At 37.5% G+C, this 19,092-nt stretch overlaps 1 protein-coding gene across 8 annotated transcripts in view; it reads left to right on the forward strand.

The window, feature by feature from the left end:
* Positions 1-19,092, forward strand: part of PSPC1 (paraspeckle component 1) — a 111,906-nt gene that overhangs the window by 73,834 nt on the left and 18,980 nt on the right. For 4 of the 8 annotated variants that reach the window (XR_006888996.1, XR_006888995.1, XR_006888992.1 and 1 more), the window contains exon 7: positions 16,954-17,041. The gene's annotated coding sequence lies outside the window, so the exon portion shown is untranslated. Of the gene's footprint in view, positions 1-11,980; positions 12,204-16,330; positions 16,453-16,953; positions 17,042-17,971; positions 18,140-19,092 lie in introns of those variants that run through there. The other 4 variants (XR_006888990.1, XR_006888994.1, XR_006888989.1 and 1 more) reach the window with 4 other exon arrangements.

Here is a 19,092-nt window from a genome sequence, read left to right on the forward strand (position 1 = left end):
CTTTGGGGATAAAAAGGCAAAAACATAAAAAATCTTTACGCAATTTCTTTTTTTTTTTAATTCAGATTCTTAATTTCTGCCTTGCAATATAATGTGCTTGTGTTTTGTGAAGAATATGTGTCACATGATCTTTTAGACCTGTGAATGGATGAGATAGTCCCTAGGTTGATTGAAAATGCAGATCTCATAATTTGAATTATTTTTCAGCAACTTCAACAATGTGGAAGAACAATACTTGCCACAACCAGTTTCTTGTAATTTTTTTTTTTTACAGGTCATAAGTATAATATATAGTTAAACAATTTAGCAACACTGAAAACACTCAATACTGGTTTTCTGCAGTTGCTGTTTTGACAGTACTTTCTTGCAGTCTGGACGCTGCAGGTACAACTGCACAAAGTAGAGTAACCTCAGCTCTCATGGTGCTTGTGTTCTGGACCTTCAAGAGCAAAGAGAGGGACCACTAGAGTTGAAGTAACTCATGCGGGTAGGGAAAATGACAGCTGCCCTTGTAGCCAAAGGGACTAGAAAATGCCTGTCTCAGGTGATGACGACATCCTGTGATTTAGTCTGCTGATATAACAAAGTTGTGATGAAGTAAGTGGGTGCAATAAGTCTACTGCTGGAGCTGTGCTGTCCCTTGTGGTGGCCACTTGTGGCTGTTGAGTCTTTAGAATGGGACTAGTGAGACTGTAACTGAAGTTTTAACTTTATTGTAATTAACTTAAATTCAGTTATCAATATGGTGTTAATCATATTAGGAACAACTTGGATATGTGAATCTACTTCTGCATCTTAAATTTAATCAAATCTACATACAAGTATTGAAGAAAATTTATCACTTGAATTAGACTTGATATAAAGAAAAGAATGTAATATATCTCAATAATTTCTTTTATGATTACATGTTATATATATTGGGTTAAATAAAATATACTACTAAGCTACTTTCATCTGTTTCTTTTTTCCCCTTTAACATAGCTTCTAAGAAATTTTAAAGTTTCTTATGTTGTTTGCGTTATTTTTCTTCCATACACTGCTGATCTGGAATAGTAACTTTGTCAAATTTTTATCTTTTCTCTACATGATTGTCATCCCAAAGTCTCATTCTGTGGTCTGTAATTATGAAATTTGTTTGTTTTTGTCTTTTTAAATGAATAATTTGAGATTGAACTTCACAGTTGAAGTGTATATTCATCATTAGGTGTCAGTGAGAATGATTGCCTGTAGTAATTATAATTACTTGGTGTTTGTGCAGGAGTTCAAGGAAGGAGTTTGAGCATCCAGTTCTCAGGAAATAAATTGTGTACATTAAGCTTACCTTTAACTCCTTTCACCTCTGTTACTTTTCTTGTGTGTTTATTATCTACTTGATGCTCTTTCCATAAAATATTTAAGCAAATACTGTAAGTCTTGAAAAAGTTTTATTGTCATGCAAGATTTCTCTCAAAATCTTTTTGCGAAGTTTTCCTGTTCATTTGTTTGTTTACTTCATTCCATCCAGGATGTTAGCTCTGAGAACATAGGGATCTTATTTATCATTTAGCGATTTATTCATGTTTCCTAGCAAGTCCTTATTAAATTTTTGTTTAGTGAATGAATGACACCGACTGTAGGAAGGACATGGTGTTTACTAATAAGAATATAAACATGAACAAAATATGGTTCCTGCCCTCTTGGAATTTGGAGTTTGATGAGGGTAAGCAAACTGTCAGACTAATTGGTAGTAATGAAGGGAATAGGAAATGCTTTGAAAACCCAGAAGCAGATATCTACTTAAACTGGGCAGACGGGGAGGACTTCACTAAGATCAGTTTTGGACAGATCTTAAAGGTGAGTAAGTACTTGCCAGTTGTAGGTTTTTTGCAGGGAGAGGGTAGGGAGGGTTGTGATGATAAGATGATGTGGACAAAAGGATGCCAATGAGCAGAGATCCTGAGCAGTTAATGAGGAGCTGTCTAGGGGAGGGAGCTAAGAAGGGAAGAAGTAAAGTTTAGATAAAAATGTGTTTGATCTAAGTTAGGCAGTTTTGATCACCTTTGAGGGACTATGAGTCAGGACAGTTTTAAGTACAAGAGTGACTGGATCAGAAATAGCCAGAGGGACCACATAGATCATTGATCCACTCCCGACCCTGCACATGATACTTGAAAGGATCTTTAGTGTCAGGATTGTTCAGATTCTATACAGGAGTAATTCAGAAGTTGAGTGACTTTAACAGACTAGTGTCTTGGTGGGAGAGAAAGAGATGCAAAGTGATCTAGGAGTTTCTAATTTGAATGATGAGGTGATGGTGATACCAGTAACTGAGACACGGAAGGTAAGTGTGTTCACTATTTGGGGGGGATGTAGCTCCTTGATGGAGAGGAAGGTATGATCCGTTGGTTTTTTTACTGTTTTGCTTTTAAGTACCTATGGTCCTTTGCGATTTTAAAGACTGGGGCAAGTCCCTCTACCTGGTAAAGAATGTTCTCTCTCAAGGCACTGTCATTACTGAAGGGGACTGCAATAATTTCCCCACTTGTCCTGCTTTGACTTTTGCTCTTGCAGTTTATTCTCCACTAGTATCTGGTGCATCCTTCTAAAACATGAATTAGATCATGGTCCCTCTCCGTTTTCAAATGCAGTAGCTTTCCATCTGAATTAAAACCCAATTGTATTGTAGGCCGCAGGGCTTTATTTGATCTGGTCTCAGTCTATCCTTCCAACCTCATCTACCTTCCACCCCTTGTGTACTAAACATAGTAAGGTGGTTTCTCTGTCTCTCCAGGTATTTTTGTTGGTCTCTTACGAAAGAGCCTTTCCCCAATAGAGTTCGACATCAACTCTTATCATTCCTGTCACTTTGTCAGTATATAATATTTACTTGTTTATTTGCTTATTGTATCTACATTTCATTCATCTTTTATCAGTGTTTCCATTATTGTAGCACAATGTTTTGCACAATTTTTTTTAATTACTCTGAGGAAAAAAATGAAGTAATGGCATAGATTTAAGAGTAGAGTTTTCAGTACCCATTAAAGTGTATGGATGAGAATCCCTGATTGCTTATTCATTCAATAAATAGTTATTGAAAATTGTGGTTCAGCTTGTGCTTACAACAGTGAAGAGAATAGAATTGGTTCCTGACTTCTTTGAGCTTGAAGTCTAATGGGTGCCAGGAGAAATCACGGGAAGAAATCACAAATTTCTAGACAGCACCATCGTTGTGTTGGAGGGTCAGAGTAAGAAGAGCCAGCAGAGAATGTGAGTGAATAGCCCAGTTTTTAATAGAATTTTGGAGAATATGTACCCTTAGGTATCTCTAAATAGAAAATATGTCTAAAAAGAAAGTAGTAAGAGAAAGAGGGAGGGAGGGCGAGAGAGATAGAAAATGTGAAGGAAGTAGTTTGGGATGAATTGATGGGAGTCCAGACCAGTTTCTCTGAGGCTGGAGAGTGGATGAGGTTGGTGGTATGGAACAAGACGAGTTTTTAACAATTGGAACAATAAGGGGTTCTTAAAATTTTTTAACTTAAAATCACAGTGTATGTTTTGTATATTGACTTTAGCAAATACAATGATGTTTGGTGTTGCTGGAACCCCAAATATTAGGGAGACCAGAGGAACTGGAAGGCTTGTTAAAAGGCCTACCTGAGGTGTCCAAATCCTGCTCCTGTGTCTCCAGGAAGTAATGTTTTTTTCTAATAGGGTGTAAAATGAAGACTCCCGGTTCTAAAAGTTTACATACTTGTTTTCCCCCTTTTTCTTACTATGGTGTACATCGAAGAGAAGATTAGAAGCAGCAGAAGTGGGACAGGTTGGCTGCCAAGAGCAACTCATCAGGAAATATTCCAAAGGGTCTCCTATTAAAATGCCGCAACTTCATTCATTGTTGATCTGATTGTCTATGTGCACTTCTGCAGACACTAAAGGTCTGATTTTGGTGATTCTTCTAGTAACTGAACTTTAAAATGACTTGAAGTATTTATGATTTCCAGAAGAAATAACTCAGTAAAACTTACGTATTATGAAGGGAACACTTAAACCTCTGAGGCTTTGATAATTGCGTATTGTACCAAAACACGTTTGAAAAACTATTTTGTACAAATATTGGGATGAAAAACAGCATGTAATACATAGTTTGAAGAAACGTTTGTCTGACTTGGTCTTTTGTTTTAATAGTTCCTATTTGAGTGGGTAATTATTTTAATACTCTAAGGGATTCTTCAAGGCTACTGATTCCCTGCCTCCCCATCATGTTTTTCACTTGCTCGCCTCCTTCTGTTCAATTGGTTTGATTTTAGGTTTTAAAAAATTATCTGTAAAATAGGCAATGTTTGCTTTTCTTGATTGTCTTTACACCAGTGATTTGCAATGTTTTAAGAAAATGGAGTAATATTTTTCTTAGAGTAGATATTACTCAGTTCCTGCATTTTGATTTTTGTCTTTCATTCATTTAGTATATTGACCATATTCTTGTAAGTATCTTGGGCTATATGTTTTGTAGTAAAAGCAGGTAATATATGCAAGGTAGTAAGAATGGGAATGCCACCCAGTCTGGGGACCTGCAAGAAACAGTTTCCTCTTGCCATCGTTTCTCTCCTTGACTTCAGAGCTGATGAGAAGCTGGGAGAGAAATGTGTAATGCAGTATTTGGAAAGGATTTTAACAATTTTCTAGTTTATATTATATAGTACAATTTTGTTAATAGATATATTACAACAGTATGTATTGTCTTCTTTTGAAAGACAAATACGTGGAATTAAGTCAAAGTTAGCCAAAGTTATGATGTGGTTTTTTTCTATATAGTTTGTGAAATGTAAATATATTTTAATACATTTACTTGAACCATGTTAAATTTTCTGTCTTTATACTTAATAGTGTGGAAAGACAATTGGTTTTTAAGACCATTAATTAGCTGTTTGAACTATTTTGTATATTGTTCATGAATTTTTCCTCAGCACTCAGTATCTTTGACCTTTCCTTAATTTTCTGTGCTCTTCATCATCCTGTCTTTCTTTAGCTCCTCCCCTCATCCCAGGCTTCCCTCTGGAGGCCTGCCTTATCTGCTGCAGTCTGAGTTGTTGCTGTCTACAACAGCTGCAGCAACATCCCACCCCTTAGGACTTCAGTGCTCTTCTCGATTGTGTGGGCTCTTGGCTGGATTATCTTTAAATGAATACGTGAGAATTCATTTTGACTATAATTCTTTTCCTGTTTCTCCTTTAATAGTTATTTTCTTTTGGATAGTGGGTGAGCACACACTCACGCTCTCTCTCACGCACAAAGTAGCATGGGTGCTAGTACTACAATGAGTTTTGCTCTTTTTAAAGAGTCTTCTCTCATCGTTAAAAAGTAACTCAGGTATTAAAATGCTAATTCAGTGTACGTGTTTTGTTTATCATGATACGGGTATATGCTAACACTGCATTTGGGCAATAAAATAAATGATTTTTAAAAAATATAGGGCCTATGAATGAATTGTAAGGGATTATATCATTACATTTTGGAACAGCACAGGTTAGTATACAGTAGAAGTGGTCGTAGATTATTAGTAGCTAATTCTCCAGTAGGTATGAGTGTTGTGGAATATCACCTGCATTCAGCAGGTCTTGCTTCATTTAATATTAAGGCACCCAGTGTGGGGTAGATGAGGTACTCCTGTTGAGAAACTCTAGACTCTAGTGGCAGAGGTTAGAATACAATTAGCCCAATAATTATAATACAATGCAGAAAAGACCTAAGGGAAAATAGGATGGTAATAAACATCACTAGGTGTAGCACCTTTTTATTTTATTTATTTATTTTTTTTGGTGAGGAAGATTGTCCTTGAGCTAACATCGGTTGCCAATTCTCCTCTTTTTGCTTGAGGAAGTTTAGCCCTGAACCAACATCCGTGCCCATCTTCCTCTGTTTTGTTTGTGGGACGACAGCACAGCATGGCTTGATGAGAGCAGTGTGTAGGTCTGTACCGGGAATTTGAGCCCGTGAAACCTGGGCCACCAAAGGGGAGGGCGCACACTTAACCACTATGCTGCTGTCATGGCTCCTGGGTCACACCTTTTAATAATCAGTTTGAGACTTGCATTACATTTACATGAATTGGGAGGCAGGCAGAAGAAAGGAAAAATACGAGAAAGCAAATGTGAATACAAAATAAGTCTTGGAATCTTATTAAATAAAGAGTGCGTTTTGTCATGATTAGCGTGTTGGAGCATCACAATGCAGTAACCAACCTAGTGTCCCGTTATGCATTTGAAAAAGTTACCTGCTCTGTACAGGGCAGTGGCAGTGCTAGGTATACTTGGGTGACTTGACATGTTACACATGAAACCTGTTGTCAAAAATTCAATGTTATAGGGAGTCTGGAGAAGAGAAAGGAATATGAGATAAACTAATTGGGAAGGATTTGCATAGGACAAGTGAGAATGTTCTTGCTTAGGTGTGGGAGGATTAGAGGACCATTCAGAGCAAAAGGAGAGGAATTGCATATCTTAATAAGTGTGTCCAAGGATTTGGGGAGGTAGAAATGCCTGAGTATCATCTTCAAGATGTTATATCTTGTCTTTGGGAGCAGGGGCTATCAGAGAGGGCCCATTATGAACAAAGACTGGGAGCAGATAAATAGGCACAAAACAAAATGAGACTGGAAAACTAATCAGAGATCTTACTGTATGAGAAGGAGCCATTAGGAGCTTTTTGGCAACAGAGTGATGATAGTCAGATTTCTGTTTCCAGAAGGTTGACTAGATTGTGGGAAGGATGCATTTGTAGTAACTCAGACCTCTGGCAGGGAAACCAGTTAAGATACGGTAGTACGGTTGGAGAGGAAGAGTTGAAATCAAGACATCAGTTATGAAATGGTCAGGACTTGGTGGTTAATTGGATGGGGGGGGGGTGGTTATTTGCAAAAGAAGGCAAGGGTGACTGTTTTTGAACCAAATGGCAGGTAATTTTGGTGCTATCAACTTTTCAAGAGCAGTTCGAGCATGAAGGTCCAGATGGAAGGCTTCAGGCCCTTGACAGGTAGAAAGGGTGTTCAGCATAGAAAATCATGATGCTTTGGAAAAGGTCTCGGATGAAGAACTTAGATTGTCGTCACCAAAGTTAGCAACAATCAATAAATGGAAGTATGAGACACAAATAGTTAACCAGTGTGAAGTCTGTATAGGTTAGGAGCTGAAATGCCCTCTAAACATGGGGCTATTTAGGTAGACCTTGAAGGGCCTGCTGAAGCAAGTCTCATACTGGAGTACATCCAGGCCTTTGGAGCTCCAGAGAACACCGCAGCTGTGTTCATAGTCACAGAAACAAGCATATTACAGAAATGGACATTGATTGAACATGATTCATTTTTTTCATACTTGGTCAGTGGCTAGCATGAGAAAGTATGGAAACCAGAGGTCGACTAACACCTGTTCCCTTATTCCTCAAACTTAAAATTACCTAAATAGGCTCTATATAATAGCCATCATTCAGATCCTTTTTTGAGATCTAGAAATAATCCTTACCACACCATTGTACTTTACAAAGGATTAATGCCTAATAAAAATCAACTAGTCTTCAGATATTATCAATGCATAAAGTAATTCAATATATTTTTGAACTTTTTGAATAACAAGCATCTGGTGCACAGATGTGGAAACACAAAATGGTATGTAGAGAAAGTAAACTACTCCATGCTATCTACCAGTCACGCAGATTCTCTGTCCAAGGGCAACCATTGTTAGTAATTTCTTGTGTATCCTTCCAGAAGTTTCTGTACATTCACAGGCATATTTGTTTACATTCTTAATTTATATGCTAGCACACTGTACACACTTTTACCATTTGCTAATTTCCTTACAATACTCTATTTTGGAGATTGTTCCAGGTAAATTGTGTGTGTGTGTATATATATACTCTAGGGTATGTCTTTGGACATGTTATGGAGCATGTGTGTGAATATCTCTATAGGATAAAATTTCTACCAGTTGAATTGCTTGGTCACTGGGTATGTATATTTTTAAAGTTTTTTTACTTGCTGCCTGTCCTAATTATGGACAATGAAAATTTAACTTTATTGCCTACAGTCCCCAACCAAATAAAGTCAATAAAGATGAGATGTTGAGGGGCCAGCCCCGTAGCACAGCGGTTAAGTTGACACGTTCTGCTTCCGTGGCCCAGGGTTCACCGGTTTGGATCCCGGGTGCGGACATGGCACCGCTTGTCAAGCCATGCTGTGGTAGGCATCCCACATAAAAAGTAGAGGAAGATGAGCACGGATGTTAGCTCAGGACCAGTCTTCCTCAGCAAAAAGAGGATGATTGGCAGCAGTTAGCTCAGGGCTAATCTTTCTCAAACAAAAAAGATCAGATGTTGATAAAAACTGATGAGAATGTTGCAGGTAATAGTCAAAGTTTAGGAATAGAAATCTTATCTTTGATTTTGGGAGAGCTTTGAAGTCTAAAGTTGGCTAATGATAATTCCAGGAATTAAAGTCTTGTGCTTTAAATATTAGATTACAGTAAATAGATCCTGATTTCAAGAAATAAATTGTATTAATGTCTTAGAGTTATCAATATGTTACAGTATTTAAATGACTTGAACATTAACAATTTGCTTTATGGGAGATGTTACATTGAGTATAAAAATGGCTTAGTTTTTCCTTCATAAGAAAGAGAAACAGGGCATAAAATTCAAACTTGGAAGTCTTCTATTTAAAAAATTCTGCAGGGGCCAGCCTGGTGGCGCAGTGATTAAGTTTGTGTGTTCCACTTTGGTGGCCTGGAGTTTGCTGGTTTTCATCCTGGGTGTGGACCACTCTGGCAGGTGTCCCACATATAAAATAGAGGAAGATGGGCATGGATGTTAGCTCAGGGCCAATCTTCCTCAGCAAAAACTAGGAGGATTGGCAGATGTTAGCACAGGGCTAATCTTCCTCAAAAAGAAAAGAAAAATTCTACGGTTCTTTATTGCTGAGATTGGGCATTATTAAACATTGCTGTGCCCAGATAGCTAACTTGAATTTCATGTCTTAAATATCAAGAATAGGAAGAACCATAAAGTCTTTCTTCTAGAAGAATTCCTGTCTTTGGTGTTCAAATTATAATTTCACTTTGAATTTCAAATCTTGCATTATTTGGAAATACTGGAGGGGGAAATATACTTCCTTTACAAACCAAAAAGGATGGAGGCTATGAGCTGTATAGATTACCTTTATTTAGAATTAATAAAATATTAAAAACACTTGTGTATATTCCCAAAGGATTATGGTTTGTTGTTCAGTGAATTATTTAAATTTGATGACATCATGGCAAAATGATTTTTCTTTTTGAGGAAGATTAGCCCTGAGCTAACTTTCACCACCAATCCTCCTTTTGCTGAGGAAGACTGACCCTGAGCTAACATCGTGTTCATCTTCCTCTGTGTCAGATGCCTGCCACAGCATGGCTTGATGAGTGATGTGTAGGTCCGCGCTCAGGATCTCAACTGGTGAATCCCTGGCTGCTGAAGTGGAGTGTGCGAACGTGACTGCTATGCTACCAGGCTGGCCCCACAAGATGATTTTTTTAATTAAAAAATTTATGTCTCTTAACATAGTAACTTTAATATACATTGTCTACCCAAGGAATTGGGTGACTGCAGTTTGCTATTTGAAAAAATGGACCTCTCCTTGATCAGGGGTCATTTATTCCGTGTTATACTTCAGTATTCATCGTAGTTGTGAAGTATTAATCTCTCCGAAGTGTGACCAGAGAATAAACATTGTTTTGTTTCATGAGCTATTGTAGTTATTAGACTTATTAAGAAATATTTATTGAGCACATACTGTGGCAGTTCTAGGGACTGTCCAGGCACTGGGGATACAGCCAGGAGCATATATGACTGGGCTGCAGACAGACATGTCTGTCTTAGCGAGGATGGTCAGGGGAGGCTTCTCTGAGGAGACGTTTTGGGTGATACCTGAATGATCAAAAGGAGGGGACTGGCAAAATTGGAGGTGTGGAAGGTGACCTCAGCCCAAGCTGAGGCGGTTATCATTTAAAGGAAGCGAGAGGAAAGTGTTGTGGCTGGAATTGAGGGAATGAGGCAAGGGTGTGTATCAACCCCTGTTTTCATTTTTTCTAATTTACCCCTCTGCCAATGAAATTTTAACACCACAGATAGCTGTTTTGTACTCAGTCTAGCTCTTACATGAGCTTTATATGTAAAAAGAGCTAAGCTTTTTGCCCTCCGCTATTTCCATCTCCAGCTGATTTTTTTCCCCCTTGCGAGGAGTACTGCCTCGTTGAGAGTGCAAGATGCAGAACTGCGTATGCCATGGTAGATAGTTGAGACTGTTTTCTCGATGAAATGTGACATGGTTGGAAAGGCTTGGGCAGCCTGGTAGTGATGTGATCTAGTTTATGTTTTAAAAAAGAATTTTAGGTACTCATGGAGCCTTGACTGAAGGAGAGCCAGAATAAAAGCAGGCCACCAATTAGACCAATAAAGAGAGGTGAGAAGTAATGGTGGCTTGGTCTGCAATGATTTTTGATAGCATAGATAGGTACGGAACAGGAGAGGGAGAGAAAGAAGTGAGAGAGAATAAACAGATAAACCATTAATGGTCATAAATAGAGTATGTTGGTGTATAACATTGATGAAAGCTCGGGGGGAAAAATGCCCTCAAACACAAAATGAGGTTGCCTATGAAACCCACTGAATTGCAGGAAGGAAATAGCTCTTGGGAAGTTAGAAACTCGATTCTGATTTTTAACGTTGATATAATTTTAAGTTTCCCACTTTTCAGTCATATGGGGATAAGATAATCAAACACATCGAAAAAACAATTCGGAATGGTCAAAACTCCTGACTTATTTCCACTTTCTGTTTTGTCTGAGTAGTGACATGCCCCCATAGTTTGTGCCTTCCATTCCAGACTTTTTATTGGGGAATCTGTTTAAAAGCCTGCCTACTCTTTCTTGTAGTACTATAGTAATAGTTGATTACACGTTAGTGTGTGAACATTTTCAGTAAAATTCTAATTGTTCCTGTTAGAATTGAATGATTCTTACCTAATACACAATTTTTGGACCCTCTGAGATATGCTATTGTGAATTACCTAAGGGACAGGAACTCTGGTACAGGTGCTTACTACATTTTTGTTGAATCAGTGAACAGGTAGTTTTTCTAAAGTCACGCTGAAGTTACTAGAATCAAAATGAGATTTCTTACAGTTACTGTATGAGATACCATACAGTTTTGTCTCAAAGTTGTGTGTAGTCGATGGAAAATTACTGGGAATGTTTTATAAGCCCTGCATGGTGACTGAAAATGGCAGATTACATTTATGATCTAAAAAAGAAACTGCATGTAGTCCTTCTAAGGTTCACACACCATTTAGGAGATCCTGTTACGCCTTGCCAAGGGGCTACGTGAAGTCCTCTTGGGCTCCGATGAGGCACAGCACAGGCATCCAGAACTTTTGCTGTTGGGAGTATGTTGTATTTACAAATGTTGCAGAGGCACAAAAAGTTTGACAAGTTAGATTTTTGACTGTTTTATGGATTTTTGAATGTCTTTTTGTTTTCTATTAATCTGGTTTGTACAGACTGAATTTCTCAAACCCAGTGGTAATAAACAGGAAATTTTGTGCAGTTTTAAAATGTGACATTCTTTGCTAACTGCCCTTTTGATTTTTAGACTTCCATTCCCTGTTTCTAAGGGAAATTGGCAACTTGTGTTTACGACAAAGCATTAAGGGGCCAGCCCCATGGCCGAGTGGTTAAGTCCACGCGCTCCCCTTCGGCGCCCCAGGATTTCACTGGTTTGAATCCTGGGTGTGGACATGGCACTGCTCATCAGCCCATGCTGAGACGGCATCCCGCATGCCACAACTAGAAGGAGCCACAGCTAAAAATACACAACTATCTACCAGGGGGCTTTGGGGAGAAAAAGGAAAAATAAAATCTTTAAAAAAAAAAAAAAGACAAAGCATTAAAACATTTAACTTCCTTAATGTATTTTCATGTAGATACCGTTTTTGGAATACACTTCTAATTCAGACATAGTGTACCCCAGTGAGGAGGACTTGCTGTAGATGGAGCACTGGGTAAAAGAGGATCCTGACTGATGCTGGTCATAACACTGCAGATTACACTTGTTTGATGTTTGAGTGATTTCTTCCCAGTACAGCATTGTGATAGTATTTACTGCACATGAATATATAATGGATTCTGCAAGACATGTCTTTCCTAGTAAGTTGATTTACATGGTATTTTCAAAGTAAGTAACAGTAGATGTTATTTTTAAGTGTTTTTAAGTATATGGTGAAAAATAAACTGTTGAATGTCATTTGGTAATTTGTTTCCAGTGCCTTTTCATTATATGTGAAAATGGTTGATACATTAAATAACTGGAATTCTTTGATGTGGCAATAATTTACTTGAGATATTGAACTTTTAAAGAAAATAATGGAGGCTCTACAGGTAAGTTTCTAGTAGTCATGTTATCTTGAACTAAAAATGCACTTTATTGTTACTCTAGGTGAAGTTGTTATTGAAAACTTAACCCTGATCGTGTAATGATCAAGGATAGGTTTTGTTTGACTTTTGAGGGGGAGGGACACTTAAGAAATTGTAGGTAATCACAAGAAGCTAATGCCGGCCTTTAAAAAAAAAAATGTTGAAATGCCTTTGTGGGAACCTGGGGACAGAGTTAAGATTGGAAAGTGGCGTCTCACTCCCAAGCCGTCTCTTACCTCATCGTGATTGCCTTGCAAATATAGCAAATGCATATAGGTCTGGCCCTTGAAACTGAGTCAATTTCAACTTTTCTGAGAAGTCATTAATTATGTTGGATAAAATTACTTTGTACTTCGTTAAATTTCATGAGTCTTTGCTGAATTTTACATTTCTTTTAATAACTACGGTAATTATGACCTTTGGAGAAAAAGATGGCTTATATATCAGTAAATTATTTTCCTGAAAAATCTAGTTGTCCTCAATAAAACTGAAAAAAAAGTGCCTTGTGGCTAAAAAAAAAGTTGCATTTTTTCAATATTGTCTAGATTTCAGTGTTATTTAATATTTATAAATGATAAATGATTCTTACCTGAACATGACCTTATTTTACATACTTATTTTTGAGTTGCTGCATTAATTTTGTTTTCTGATTCTTTAATTTAAAAACACTTTAAATCCTGCTTTTTAAAATTTTGGACTAGCCTGTCACTTACTGAAAATTTGTGAGTTTTGTTTGGTTTGACATCCTCAGTTTTCATAAACTTCAGATCTTATAAGCTGCCTTCCAGTCAATCTGTCCTACATCAGAGGCAACCACTGTTGTATTTTGATCATCATAGATTAGTTTTGCCTATTTTTGAACTTCATGTGAATGGAATCTTACAGTGTGTACTTTTTCCTCTGGCTTCTTTCGCTTCTCACGTAGTGTTTTTGAGATTCCTCTGTGTTGTTATTGCTATAGTTGCTATCAACTATATCCATGGTTGGTTCTGTATGGCTGCATAGTATGCTATTGAACAAGTATGCCACGTTTTGTTTGTCCAGCCTCCTATTGATCTACTCTTGGAGTAGTTTCAGCTTTGGGGCTATTATGAATAAAACTGCTGTGAACATTCTTGTGGAAGTTATTTACACATTTCCTTTGGGAAAATATTTAGGAGTTGAATTGCTGAGTAGAGGGTATATGTATTTCTCTTAGAAACTGCTGAACAATTTGCCACAGTGTCCTTGATACTCCCATGAGCAGTGTATATGATTACTGTTGGTCTGCATCCTTGTCATCACTCGCTATTGTCAGTCCTGTTAGTTTTAGCCATTATAGTGAGTGTGTATAGGTATATCATTGTGGTTTAATTTACATTTCCCTAGTAACTTCCAATGTTGAGCGCCTTTTTGTTTTTTTTTTGAAAGATTGGCTCCTGAGCTGACAATTGTTGCCAATCTTCCTTTTTTTTTTTTTTTTTTCCCCCCCCCCCCCAAACTCCCCCAGTACATAGTTGCATATTTTTTTTTAGTCTTTCTAGTTGTGGCATGTGGGATGCCGCCTCAACGTGGCCTGATGAGCGGTGCCATGTCCACCCCCAGGATCCAAACTGGCGAAACCCTGGGCCGCTGACGTGGAGCACACCAACTTAACCACTCCACCACGGGGCCAGCCCCCGAGCATCTTTTCATATACTTTTGGACATTCAGATTTGTGTCTGTGTGTGAAGTACTTTTGCCTTTCCCTTACTCACCATACTCCATTGCTATTTATAACTAGGTTGTGTGGTTTCGTTGCTATCTGATGTAAAACTCATTGATCCATCCATAAACTATGATGTAAAAAAAGCATGGATAGCTTTATTAGAATTCTGAAAAGCCAGATGATGATGGGCATCCAGAATTGATTGTTTATATTATGGAGTTTTGCTTTTTGCAAAATATTTCTCCTACAAGATGCAAGTTATTTACCATAATTGAAGTTTGTCATGAAAGTAAAAGGTCAAATTCAGTTGTGAACACTTCTGTATAATGTTTCTCTGATGGTAACGTGTGATAACATGGAAATTCCCTCTCCTCCACCCCCCATTCCTGCAAACTGAAGAACGTGGTTCTAAGAAGGAGAATTCCTGCTGTTGAGCATGCTAATGAATGTGATTTCTTTATGTTCAGTACCACAAGAGGCTGCTTAAGAGGAAATCATGACCTTTTAGTTTGGTTTCTGGCAAGATGTTTTTCAACATGAGCCATTATTAAAATCCTATTTCTCATATGTTGTAATTTGAACAACTTTGTAGAGTGCTGTTTGTCCTCCATGCTTGTTGGATTACACGCTATTCATATTTTATACACTCCTTTCTTAGAATGTGCTTTTAATTTTTTATGTATAATTTATATATATAAATTTTTTAATATTTTTAAATTTTTTAAATATATAATTTTTAAATTTATAATTTATATATTACATAATACAAACTATAGGTAATATATGAATACTAGTAGCCTCGTGTACTCGGTGGAAAAGGATGTCTTCTCACTCAAAGGTGGGAGAACGGGGAATGTTAGTACATTGGTATAGTTGACTGTTAAGAATGGGCCTTCTGTATCTTTAATGTTTTATTCTTTAAGAAAAGTCATCAGGAAAGTATATGTGGAGTGGTATTGGCTATTTACATTTCCGATTATATGAAAAATTTTAATGTGTGGTTAGAAGAGCTGTCTTTCACTCTTAATTTCAAATGTTTTGGCATGGGAGGGTAAAATCAAACATTAACTTACACACAGTTCTTACCCACTTTCATCCTAAAACTAATTAAAAACATGCCACTTTTGTCCAAGGTGGTGTCATATTGTCTTGCTGTAGTTATAAGGGAGACCTTTTGTTTTAACTCAATTATTGGTTGATTTTTTTTTCATGTTTGATAGTACCCTTTTGATGGAGACAGCTATGCTTCAGGACCAGAAAGTACTGAAGTCCTTCTGTTTTTGTGTATCCATGTACCAGGACTTCACAGAGTTTGAAATCCAGATTATGACTGTCATTGAACAGAGGTTGCTGTGCAGTAGCTCATCAGAATTGTTTGATAATGTTGATTATTTCTTGTGTCCAATAAACCTAGTCACTTATTTTAAACAGAACTTTAGTGGTGGTTTTTGAATATTGACTTCAGGTATTAAGATGAGCCACCCTTTAGAACTCGGCTAAATTCTGCAGAGATAACCTTTCTGGGTTTCAGTTTGGTTAATGCTTTGTAAATTGCAGGTTGACATTCTTGAAAGGTTGAGTAGACTTGTTTAAAAATTTTAGCAGTCCTAGTATTATTGTGTTGTTAAAAATTAGGTAACCAGTTGTCCAGTTTGGTTTATGGTTCCTTTTTTCTGTCAGCCTTAACTTTACCCAAGGCAATATATATAGAAGTAACAAATTTGTAAAACCAAGTTAAGAATGCTGATAACTTTGGGAGCAGATACCTAACAAGTATCACATGCAGACAGAATGCAGGTTACAGGTGGGAATATATAAAATAGAATCTTTTGTTAATTTATGGTATGACTTATTTGAAAAAATATTTCAGGTTTTATAACAGGGACCATGGGTCCTGTTGGATCATTGAGGTGTATTAGAGGAATCTATGAATTCCCTTAAATTACATGCAGAATTTTATATACATGTTTTTGCATTCAAAGTTTTGGAGGGGAGGTTCATACTTCAATTTTCAAGTGAATTTTTGACTCAAATGGGTTTTGAAAGCAATACTAATGTAGGGTATTTATTTCCAGTATTTTGGGGTCATGTGTACCCCTAAGAGCTTAAAAAATTGAGCACAAATCTGTGTATTTTAAAATTATAATTGTGTACTACTGTACTAATATTTCAGGTACTCTATAAAACACACATTTTATAAGGATGACAGCAATAAGCATAAACCTTTACCCCAATGAAAAATCTGGGGTGTGCATGCACTCTCTTTGGAGAATATTGGCCCAAGGTATTAGTAAGGTAGGTAAAAGCCTTTTCTGCTTTGGCACAGCAGACATTTGTGCACTCTGCCTGGGTACAAAGAGAATAACATTTTGTAGATAACAGTAGGAATCAGGATCCTCTGTAGGGTTTTGGATTCCAAGGTTTTGAGCTGTGGTGTGCTGAGGGACCAACAGCCCAGACAGGAGGGTCTACTTATGGCAATAAAAAAGGATTTAGCAAAATAGACTTCAATATTTTAAGATCATTAGTAGACTTGACGATTTAGTGTTTAGGATTTAATAGTGTTTAATGCCAAAACATAAAATTGAGCTGAATTTTAAGTTGATCTGATTTGAGGAAATGAATTAAAAGGAAAATCCTTACTGAATGGAAGTAATCAAACGAGGTAAAGACTTTAAATGGCACCTTACTGGAAACTGTACTGTTAGGAACTTTAAGAAATGAGTTAGCACTTTTTTTTGTTGATTATTGTAGCTGGTTTTAAAAAGGCTAAATCTGATTTTATTGTATTTCTAGGAGGATAAAAGAAAACATGGATGAAGCTCCCTGAAATTTGGCTTCCAGTTTAGAGACTAGCACGTGCTGGAGTCCTGTTTCCTTTCAGGTCAGTCAGCGTCTGTCATACAGCTGGTTCCTTGCTCCTTCATTTCCTCCGTCATTCTTCCCGAAGCTGACGTGATTGACTTAACACATGTCTGTAAGTGTCCCTGTGTTTTGAGTTAGTGGAGCATCAGTGAGTGGCTTCCGCGGCAGTTAAAGCCTCTGCTTGGGGCCCAGTGGCACTACCCTTCCTCTGGGCAGGGCTGGAGGCTACAGTTTGCTTACTCCAACTTGCCCTCATCTTTCCTCACTGGTAATAATATGTATCCTGGTTGATTTGTCTTCAGGTAAAACTGGACTGAGCAGAAATGACATAGTAAACAGGTCTTATTTACTAGGGAAAAAAAAATTTCCTCTTGGTTTTTAGTGATCCCATGCCTAAAATTTTAGTCTCATGTTCTTTAGAAAGTGTATAATCTTAAAAATGGTTTAATATAAAATCAGAGCCACGCTAGGAGTACTAGCTCTACTGCTCCCTTCCTGTTTTCCACCGTATTGTAGAGGGTAATAATTTTTCTATTATTTTGTCAGGTTAAACATAAAATTTCATAGAAACTTTTACATTATGTGATCTTTAGGAGAGAATTATCATCATCCTAATAGATTCAGAAAGTATTGTTTGACATCTGTGTCTTCCCTAACCACCTGACCTGTAGATGATAAACATTCTGTTCTGGCTGCTGCCAGTGTGGTCCAGGGGCCAGATGCAGCAGCATTGCCTGAGAGCTCTTGGCAGAGCAGAATGTCAGGACACACAGCTGCCCAAGTGAATCAGACTGCCCACTGGAGCAGGATCGCCAGGGGGCTTGGGTGCACGGTGTGTGAGAAGCGCTGATGGGATACCGTACTGTTGAGAAGTTTTACTTTTTTAAAGTATCTGACACCTCACGCAGCACAAAAATGTGACAGTTCTGTTTCGCATCCTATTATCCAGCTCTAGAAAACGAACATTGGGTAGCAGTTCTCCAGGCAGCTTAGACCAGCATCGTTATCACTTGGGAACCTTTTAAGAATGCACAGTCTCAGGTCCCCTCTTCGTCTACTTAATAGAAACTCTGCGAGTGGAATCCAGCAGTATGTCTCATTATTTACAGTCCTCCAGGTAATTCTGCTTTCTACTAGAGAACCTCTGACCTAGGGAATTACTAATTAAAAAATCAGAATTGCCGTTTGAAATATGTTTACAGAGAATTACTTTATTGCCGACATTGTGTTGGTATTAAATTTCCAGATTGCTTTATAAGTACATCCCTCACTTAAATAAAATTTGAAGAAATCTCAGAATCTACACGTCAGGGGAAAAAATCTGATCTACACAGCCTAACTGTGCCACAGATCAAGTCTGGAATTATGTGGTCATCAAAGAGAGATCTATCTTGTCAAGTGTATTTCTCATTGAATCTTTAGGATTTTAAAAAAAATTGAGGTCGTAATAGTTTACAACATTGTGAAATTTCAGTGGTATATTATTTGTCCATCACATGTGGTCCCCTTCACTCCAGGTCCTCCCCTGATCCCCCTTTCCTTGGTAACCACTGAAGTGTTCTTTGTCCGTGTTTGCTTATCGTCTACACAAGTGAAATCATGTGGTGTTTGTCTTTCTGTCTGGCTTATTTCGCTCAACATCATACCCTCAGGGTCCATCCATGATATTGCAAATGGGATGAATTTGTCTTTTTTATGGCTGAGTAGTATTCCATTGTGTATATATATCTGTATATATACACATACACCACATCTTCTTTATCCAGTTGTCAGTTGATGGGCACTTGGATTGCTTCCATGTCTTGGTTATTGTGAATAGTGCTGCGATGAACATAGCAGTGCATAAGTCTCTATTGTTGATTTGAAGTTCTTTGGATAAATACTCAGTAGTATGGTGTTTCTATTTTTAGTTTTTTGAGGAATCTCCATACTGTTGTGTATGTTGGGTCAGCTTTTAGCTCAGGTGGTTACTTTGCAGTCTTGGAAATTCCTCTGGATCTTTAGGATTTTGAAGTTAATTTTGGTTAAAATGAGTACTGTTTATTTAAAATAACTGCTTTTCATTGCAGA

Source organism: Equus quagga, chromosome 6 (assembly GCF_021613505.1).
Source record: "Equus quagga isolate Etosha38 chromosome 6, UCLA_HA_Equagga_1.0, whole genome shotgun sequence".
NCBI classification, from domain to species: Eukaryota; Metazoa; Chordata; class Mammalia; order Perissodactyla; family Equidae; genus Equus; species Equus quagga.